At 39.7% G+C, this 8,586-nt stretch overlaps 1 non-coding gene across 1 annotated transcript; it reads left to right on the top strand.

Annotated features, from left to right (window-relative positions):
* The first annotated feature begins 1,410 nt into the window (after window positions 1-1,410).
* On the top strand, window positions 1,411-1,518 carry LOC130938472 (small nucleolar RNA R71). Its single transcript, XR_009069635.1, has one exon. It is a non-coding gene; the product is annotated as a small nucleolar RNA R71 (small nucleolar RNA).
* The last annotated feature ends 7,068 nt before the right edge of the window (window positions 1,519-8,586 follow it).

Here is an 8,586-nt window from a genome sequence, read left to right on the forward strand (position 1 = left end):
CTAGGAAGGGTCTGCCAAGGATGATGGATTCATCCATGCACTTCCCAGTCTCTAGGACTATGAAATCAGTAGGAATGTAATGGTCTTCAACTTTTACCAAAACATTCTCTACAAGTCCATGAGCTTGTTTTCTTGAGTTGTCTGCCATCTCCAATGAGATTCTTGCAGCTTGTACCTCAAAGATCCCTAGCTTCTCCATTATAGAGAGAGGCATGAGGTTCACACTTGACCCTAAGTCACACAGGGCCTTCTTGAAGGTCATGGTGCCTATGGTACAAGGTATGGAAAACTTCCCAGGATCTTGTCTCTTTTGAGGTAATTTCTGCCTAGACAAGTTATCCAGTTCTTTGGTGAGCAAGGGAGGTTCATCTTCCCAAGTCTCATTTCCAAATAACTTGTCATTTAACTTCATGATTGCTCCAAGGTATTTAGCAACTTGCTCTTCAGTGACATACTCATCCTCTTCAGAGGAGGAATACTCATCAGAGCTCATGAAAGGCAGAAGTAAGTCCAATGGAATCTCTATGGTCTCATTTTGAGCCTCAGATTCCCATGGTTCCTCATTGGGGAACTCAGAGGAGGTTGGTGCATGCCCATTGAGGTCTTCCTCAGTGGCGTCCACCTCCTCTCTTTCCTCTCCATATTCGGCCATGGTTATGGCTTTGCACTCTCCTTTTGGATTTTCTTTTGTATTACTTGGGAGAGTACTAGGAGGGAGTTCAGTAACTTTCTTGCTCAGCTGACCCACTTGTCCTTCCAAATTTCTGATGGAGGACCTTGTTTCATTCATGAAACTTTGAGTGGTTTTGATTAGATCAGAGACCATTGTTGCTAAGTCAGAGGTATTCTGCTTAGAACTCTCTGTCTGTTGCTGAGAAGATGATGGAAAAGGCTTGTTATTGCTAACCTGTTTCTTCCACCATTATTATTATTGAAACCTTGTTGAGGTCTCTCTTGATTCTTCCATGAGAAATTTGGGTGATTTCTCCATGAAGAATTATAGGTGTTTCCATAGGGTTCTCCTAGGTAATTCACCTCTTCCATTGAAGGGTTCTCAGGATCATAAGCTTCTTCCTCAGATGAAGCTTCCTTAGTACTGCCAGGTGCATTTTGCATTCCAGACAGACTTTGAGAAATCAAATTGACTTGTTGAGTCAATATCTTGTTCTGAGCCAGTATGGCATTCAGAGTGTCAATCTCAAGAACTCCTTTCTTCTGACTAGTCTCATTGTTCACAGGATTTCTTTCAGAAGTGTACATGAATTGGTTATTTGCAACCATTTCAATCAGCTCTTGAGCTTCTGTAGGCGTCTTCTTCAGATGAAGAGATCCTCCAGCAGAGCTATCCAAAGACATCTTGGATAGTTCAGAGAGACCATCATAGAAGATACCTATGATGCTCCATTCAGAAAGCATGTCAGAAGGACATTTTCTGATTATTTGTTTGTATCTTTCCCAAGCTTCATAGAGGGATTCTCCATCCTTATGTCTGAAGGTTTGGACTTCCACTCTAAGCTTACTCCATTTTTGAGGTGGAAAGAACTTTGCCAAGAAGGCATTGACTAGCTTTTCCCAAGAGTCCAGGCTATCCTTAGGTTGTGAGTCCAACCATATTCTAGCTCTGTCTCTTACAGCAAAAGGGAATAGCATCAGTCTGTAGACCTCAGGGTCAACCCCATTAGTCTTGACTGTGTCACAGATTTGCAAGAACTCAGCTAAAAACTGATGAGGATCTTCCATTGGAAGTCCATGGAACTTGCAATTCTGTTGCATTAGAGAAACTAATTGAGGCTTAAGCTCAAAGTTGTTTGCTCCAATGGCAGGGATAGAGATGCTTCTCCCATAGAAGTTGGGAGTAGGTGCAGTAAAGTCACCCAGCACCTTCCTTGCATTGTTGGCATTGTTGTTGTTTTCGGCTGCCATGTGTTCTTCTTCTTTGAAGAATTCGGTCAGGTCCTCTAAAGAGAGTTGTGCTTTGGCTTCTCTTAGCTTTCTCTTCAAGGTCCTTTCAGGTTCAGGGTCAGCTTCAACAAGAATGCCTTTGTCTTTGCTTCTGCTCATATGAAAGAGAAGAAAATGTGGAATCCTCTATGTCACAGTATAGAGATTCCTTGAGGTGTCTAGAAGAAAAGAAGGTAGAAGAATTCGAACTTGATGAGATAAAGTTCGAATTGTGCATTAAGAAGGAGTAGTACTCCATAAATAGAAGGATGTGGGAAGGAGGGAAGAGGATTTTCGAAAATTAATTAAAAAGATGTTAAAAACATTTTAAAATTTGATTGATAATTTTCGAAAATTGAAAGTGGAAAAGAAATCAAGTGATTTTTGAAAAAGATTTTGAAATTAGAAATTAAGAAGATTTGATTGAAAACTATTTTGAAAAAGATGAGGTTGAGAAGATATGATTGGTAAAAAAAAAAATTTGATTTGAAAACAATTTTAAAAGATTTGATTTTGAAAATTAGTGACTTGCCTAACAAGAAAAGATATGATTCAAACATTAAACCTTTCTCAACAGAAAAGGCAACAAATTTGAGATGTTCAATCAAATCATTAATTGTTAGTAAGTATCTTTGAAAAAGGAAAGAAATTGATTTTGAAAAACAATTGATTGAAAAGATATGATTTGAAAAAGATTTGATTTTGAAAAACTTTGAAAACTTGAAAAAAAAATTGATTTTGAAAACAAAATCTTCCCCCTTTGCCATCCTGGCGTTAAACGCCCAGAATGGTGCACATTCTGGCGTTTAGCGCCCAAAATGCACCCTTTTGGGCGTTAAACGCCAAGCCAGGCACCCTGGCTGGCGTTTAAACGCTAGTCTGTCTTCTTCACTGGGCATTTTTGAATGCCCAGCTTTTTCTGTATAATTCCTCTGCAGCATGTTCTGAATCTTCAATTCTTGGTATTATTGACTTGAAAAGACATAAATTAAAAATATTTTTGGATTTTGTTATAATCAAAATGCAACAAGAATCAAATAACAATGCATGCAAGACACTAAACTTAGCAGTTTGTATACTACTGACACTATATGAGACACATAAACACTCAAGCCAAAAGAATTCAAAGATCAGAGTAAGAAATCATCAAGAATTACTTGAAGATCCTTAAGACACATGAATGAATGCATGCAATTGACACCAAACTTAAGATGAGACACTAGACTTAAGCAAGAAACATCAAATATTTTTGGTTTTTATGATTTTGTGATTTTTTTGTGTTTTTTTTCGAAAATTAAGTGGAAAAAGATATCAAAATTCTTAATGAGAATTCCAGGAATCAGTGCAATGCTAGTCTAAGACTCCGGTCCAGGAATTAGACATGGCTTCACAGCCAGCCAAGCTTTCAAAGAAAGCTTCGGTCCAAAACACTAGACATGGCCAAGGGCCAGCCAAGCCTTAGCAGATCACTGCTCCAAAAGCAAGATTGATAAAGATCAACAAGCTCTTGTGATGATAAGTTGAAACCTCAGTCCAATGAGATTAGACATGGCTTCTCAGCCAGCCAGATTTCAACAAATCATCATGAAACTCTAGAATTTATCTTCAAGAATTTCGAAAAAAAAAATACCTAATCTAAGCAACAAGATGAACCTTCAGTTGTCCAAACTGAACAATCCCCGGCAACAGCGCCAAAAACTTGGTGCTGTTGCCGGATTTTGGCACTGATGTTACCGGACAAAAAGCTTGCTCAAAACTCGAACAATCCCCGGCAACGGCGCCAAAAACTTGGTGCGCGAAATTGTGAACAATACTTTTCACAACTCTCATAATCCCCGGTCATGAACTCCAAAAACTTGGTAGTTCAATTCCATGGCATTACACAACTTCGCACAACTAACCAGCAAGTGCACTGGGTCGTCCAAGTAATACCTTACGTGAGTAAGGGTCGATCCCACGGAGATTGTCAGTATGAAGCAAGCTATGGTCACCTTGTAAATCTCAGTCAGGCAAACTCAAATGGGTATAGTGATAAACGAAAATAACATAAAGATAAAGATAGAGATACTTATGTATATCATTGGTGAGAGCTTCAGATAAGCGTATGAAGATGCCTTCCCTTCCGTCTCTCTGCTTTCCTACAGTCTTCATCCAATCCTTCTTACTCCTTTCCATGGCAAGCTTATGCAAGGGTTTCACCGTTGTCAGTGGCTACCTCCCATCCTCTCATTGGAAATGTTCAACGCACCCTGTCACGGCACGGCTATCCATCTGTCGGTTCTCAATCAGGCCGGAATAGAATCCAGTGATTCTTTTGCGTCTGTCACTAACGCCCCGCCTTCAGGAGTTTGAAGCACGTCACAGTCATTCAATCATTGAATCCTACTCAGAATACCACAGACAAGGTTAGACCTTCCGGATTCTCTTGAATGCCGCCATCAGTTCTCGCCTATACCACGAAGACTCTGATCTCACGGAATGGCTGGCTCGTTTGTCAGGCGAGCACTCGGTTGTCAGGCGATCAACCATGCATCGTGTTATCAGGAATCCAAGAGATATTCACTAGAGCTTTGATTGCTTGTAGAACAAGAGTGGTTGTCAGTCACCTTGTTCATGAGTGAGAATGATGATGAGTGTCACGGATCATCACCTTCATCAAGTTGAAGAACAAGTGATATCTTGGACAAAGAACAAGCGGAATTGAATAGAAGAACAATAGTAATTGCATTAATACTCGAGGTACAGCAGAGCTCCACACCTTAATCTATGGTGTGTAGAAACTCCACCGTTGAAAATACATAAGCATAAGGTCTAGGCATGGCCGAATGGCCAGCCTCCCAATGATCTAAGATAGCATAAAACGAAGATAGCTACCAAAGTCTACAGATACAATAGTAAAAGGTCCTACTTATAGATAACTAGTAGCCTAAGGTGTACAAAGATGAGTAAATGACATAAAAATCCACTTCCGGGCCCACTTGGTGTGTGCTTGGGCTGAGCAATGAAGCAATTTCGTGTAGAGACTCTTCTTGGAGTTAAACGCCAGCTTTTATGCCAGTTTGGGCGTTTAACTCCCATTTGGGTGCCAGTTCCAGCGTTTAACGCTGGGATTTCTTGAGGTGACTTTGAACGCCGGTTTGGGCCATCAAATCTTGGGCAAAGTATGGACTATCATATATTGCTGGAAAGCCCAGGATGTCTACTTTCCAACGCCGTTAAGAGCGCGCCGATTGGGCTTCTGTCGCTCCAGAAAATCCACTTCGAGTGCAGGGAGGTCAGAATCCAACAGCATCTGCAGTCCTTTTCAGTCTCTGAATCAGATTTTTGCTCAGGTCCCTCAATTTCAGCCAGAAAATACCTGAAATCACAGAAAAACACACAAACTCATAGTAAAGTCCAGAAAAGTGAATTTTAACTAAAAACTAATAAAAATATACTAAAAACTAACTAGATCATACTAAAAACATACTAAAAACAATGCCAAAAAGCGTATAAATTATCCGCTCATCAGCAACCGGTCCGAAGTTACTATAGACCGGGCTATCATGATTCATAGCATCATGATTGGAGAGGAAATAGAAGTTCATGAGGTTATATCCCAAGAACTTTATAAGGTGGCGGACAAGTCCTTTACCTTGGCAAGGTTAGCCTTCCCTCATCTCATTTGTCACCTCTGTAACTCAGTTGGAGTTAACATAGAGGGAGACATCCTCATTGATGAGGACAAGCCCATCACTAAGAAAAGGATGGAGCAAACAAGAGATCCTACTCATCATGAAATCCCTGAGATGCCTCAAGGGATGCACTTTCCTCCACAAAACTATTGGGAGCAAATCAACACCTCCCTAAGAGAATTGAGTTCCAACATGGGACAACTAAGGGTGGAGCACCAAGAATATTCCATCCTCCTCCATGAAATTAGAGAAGATCAAAGAATCATGAGAGAGGAGCAACAAAGGCAAGGAAGAGACATTGAGGAGCTCAAGCACTCCATAAGATCTTCAAGAGGAAGAACAAGCCGCCATCACTAAGGTGGACCCATTCTTTAATCTCCTTGTTCTTTATTTTTCTGTTTTTCGAATTTTCATGCTTATGTTTATCTCTGTTTGTGTCTTATGATCATTAGTGTCTTAGTATCTATGCCTTAAAGTTATGAATGTCCTATGAATCCATCACCTTTCTTAAATGAAAAATGTTCTTAATTGAAAAAGAGAAGAATTGCATGAATTTTGAATTTTATAACAGATTAATTATTTTGATGTGGTGGCAATACTTTGACTTCTGAATGTATGCTTGAACAATGCATATGTCTTTTGAATTTGTTGTTCATGAATGTTGGCTCTTGAAAGAATGATGAAAAAAGGAGACATGTTACTGAGGATCTGAAAAATCATAAAAATGATTCTTGAACCAAGAAAAAGCAGTGAATACAAAAAAACAAAAAAAAAGGAAAAAGAAAAAGAAAAAGAAAAAAAATAATAAAGTCATGATCCAAGGCAAAAAGAGTGTGCTTAAGAACCCTGGACAACTCTAATTGGGGACTCTAGCAAAGCTGAGTCACAATCTGAAAAGGTTCACCCAGTTATGTGTCTGTGGCATGTATGTATCCAGTGGTAATACTGGAAGACAGAGTGCTTCGGGCCACGGCCAAAACTCATAAAGTAGCTGTGTTCAAGAATCATCATACTTAACTGGGAGAATCAATAACACTATCTGGATTCTGAGTTCCTATAGAAGCCAATCATTCTGAATTTCAAAGGATAGAGTGAGATGCCAAAACTGTTCAGAGGCAAAAAGCTAAAAGCCCCACTCATCTAATTAATACTGATCTTCATACATGTTTTTGGAATTCATTGCATATTCTCTTCTTTTTATCTTATTTGATTTTCAGTTGCTTGGGGACAAGCAACAATTTAAGTTTGGTGTTGTGATGAGCGGATAATTTATACGCTTTTTGGCATTGTTTTTAGTATGTTTTAGTTAGTTTTTATTATATTTTTATTAGTTTTTAGTTAAAATTCACTTTTCTGGACTTTACTATGAGTTTGTGTGTTTTTTTGTGATTTCAGGTATTTTCTGGCTGAAATTGAGGGACCTGAGCAAAAATCTGATTCAAAGGCTGAAAAGGACTAAAGATGCTGTTGGATTCTGACCTCCCTGCACTCGAAGTGGATTTTCTGGAGCTACAGAAGCCCAATTGGCGCGCTTTTAATTGTGTTGGAAAGTAGACATACTGGGCTTTCCAGTAATATATAATAGTCCATACTTTGCCCAAGATTTAATGGCCCAAACAGGCATTCCAAATCAGCTCAAGAATCTTGCCGTAAAACGCCGGAACTGGCACAAGAATGGGAGTTAAACGCCCAAACTGGCACAAAAGCTGGCGTTTAACTCCAAGAAAAGTCTCGACACATAGAAGCTTCAATGCTCAGCCCAAGCACACACAAAATGGGCCCGGAAGTGGATTTTTATGTCACTTACTCATCTTTGTAAACCCTAGGCTACTAGTTCTCTACAAATAGGACCTTTTGCTATTATATTCTTATCTGGGTAGCTATCTTGGAGAGTTTTATGCTATCTTAGATCACGTTTTGGGGGCTGGCCTCACGGCCATGCCTAGACCTTGTTCTTATGTATTTTCAACGGTGGAGTTTCTACACACCATAGATTAAGGTGTGGAGCTCTGCTGTACCTCGAGTATTAATGCAATTACTATTGTTCTTCTATTCAATTCAGCTTGTTCTTGTTCTATGATATCACTTGTTCCTCAACTTGATGAATGTGATGATCCGTGACACTCATCATCATTCTCACCTGTGAACGTGTGCCTGACAACTACCTCCGTTCTACCTTAGATTGAGTGGATATCTCTTGGATTCCTTAATCGGAATCTTCGTGGTATAAGCTAGAATTGATGACGGCATTCAAGAGAATCCGGAAGGTCTAAACCTTGTCTGTGGTATTCTGAGTAGGATTCAAGGATTGAATGACTGTGACGAGCTTCAAACTCGCGATTGTGGGGCGTTAGTGATAGACGCAAAAGAATCACTGGATTCTATTCCGACATGATCGAGAACCGACAGCTGAATAGCCGTGCTGTGACACAGCGCGTTGAACATTTTCACTGAGAGGACGGGACTGTAGCCATTGACAACGGTGATGCCCAACATACAACTTGCCATGGAAAGGAGTAAGAAGGATTGGATGAAGACAGTAGGAAAGCAGAGAGACGAAAGGGACAAAGCATCTCCATACGCTTATCTGAATTTCTCACCAATGAATTACATAAGTATCTCTATCTTTATTTTATGCTTTATTCATAAATCATCCATAACCATTTGAATCTGCCTGACTGAGATTTACAAGATGACCATAGCTTGCTTCATACCAACAATCTCCGTGGGATCGACCCTTACTCGCGTAAGGTTTATTACTTGGATGACCCAGTGCACTTGCTGGTTAGTTGTGCGAAGTTGTGATAAAGAGTTGAGATTGCAATTGAGCGTACCATGTTGATGGCGCCATTGATGATCACAATTTCGTGCACCAAGTATCTTTTAATAAAAGTCATTAGTCAACCATACATGTAAAGATTTTAAACAGTACTCTATCTTAGCCAATAAACCACAATAATAATCAGCTTAA

Source organism: Arachis stenosperma, chromosome 6 (genome assembly GCF_014773155.1).
Source record: "Arachis stenosperma cultivar V10309 chromosome 6, arast.V10309.gnm1.PFL2, whole genome shotgun sequence".
NCBI classification, from domain to species: Eukaryota; Viridiplantae; Streptophyta; class Magnoliopsida; order Fabales; family Fabaceae; genus Arachis; species Arachis stenosperma.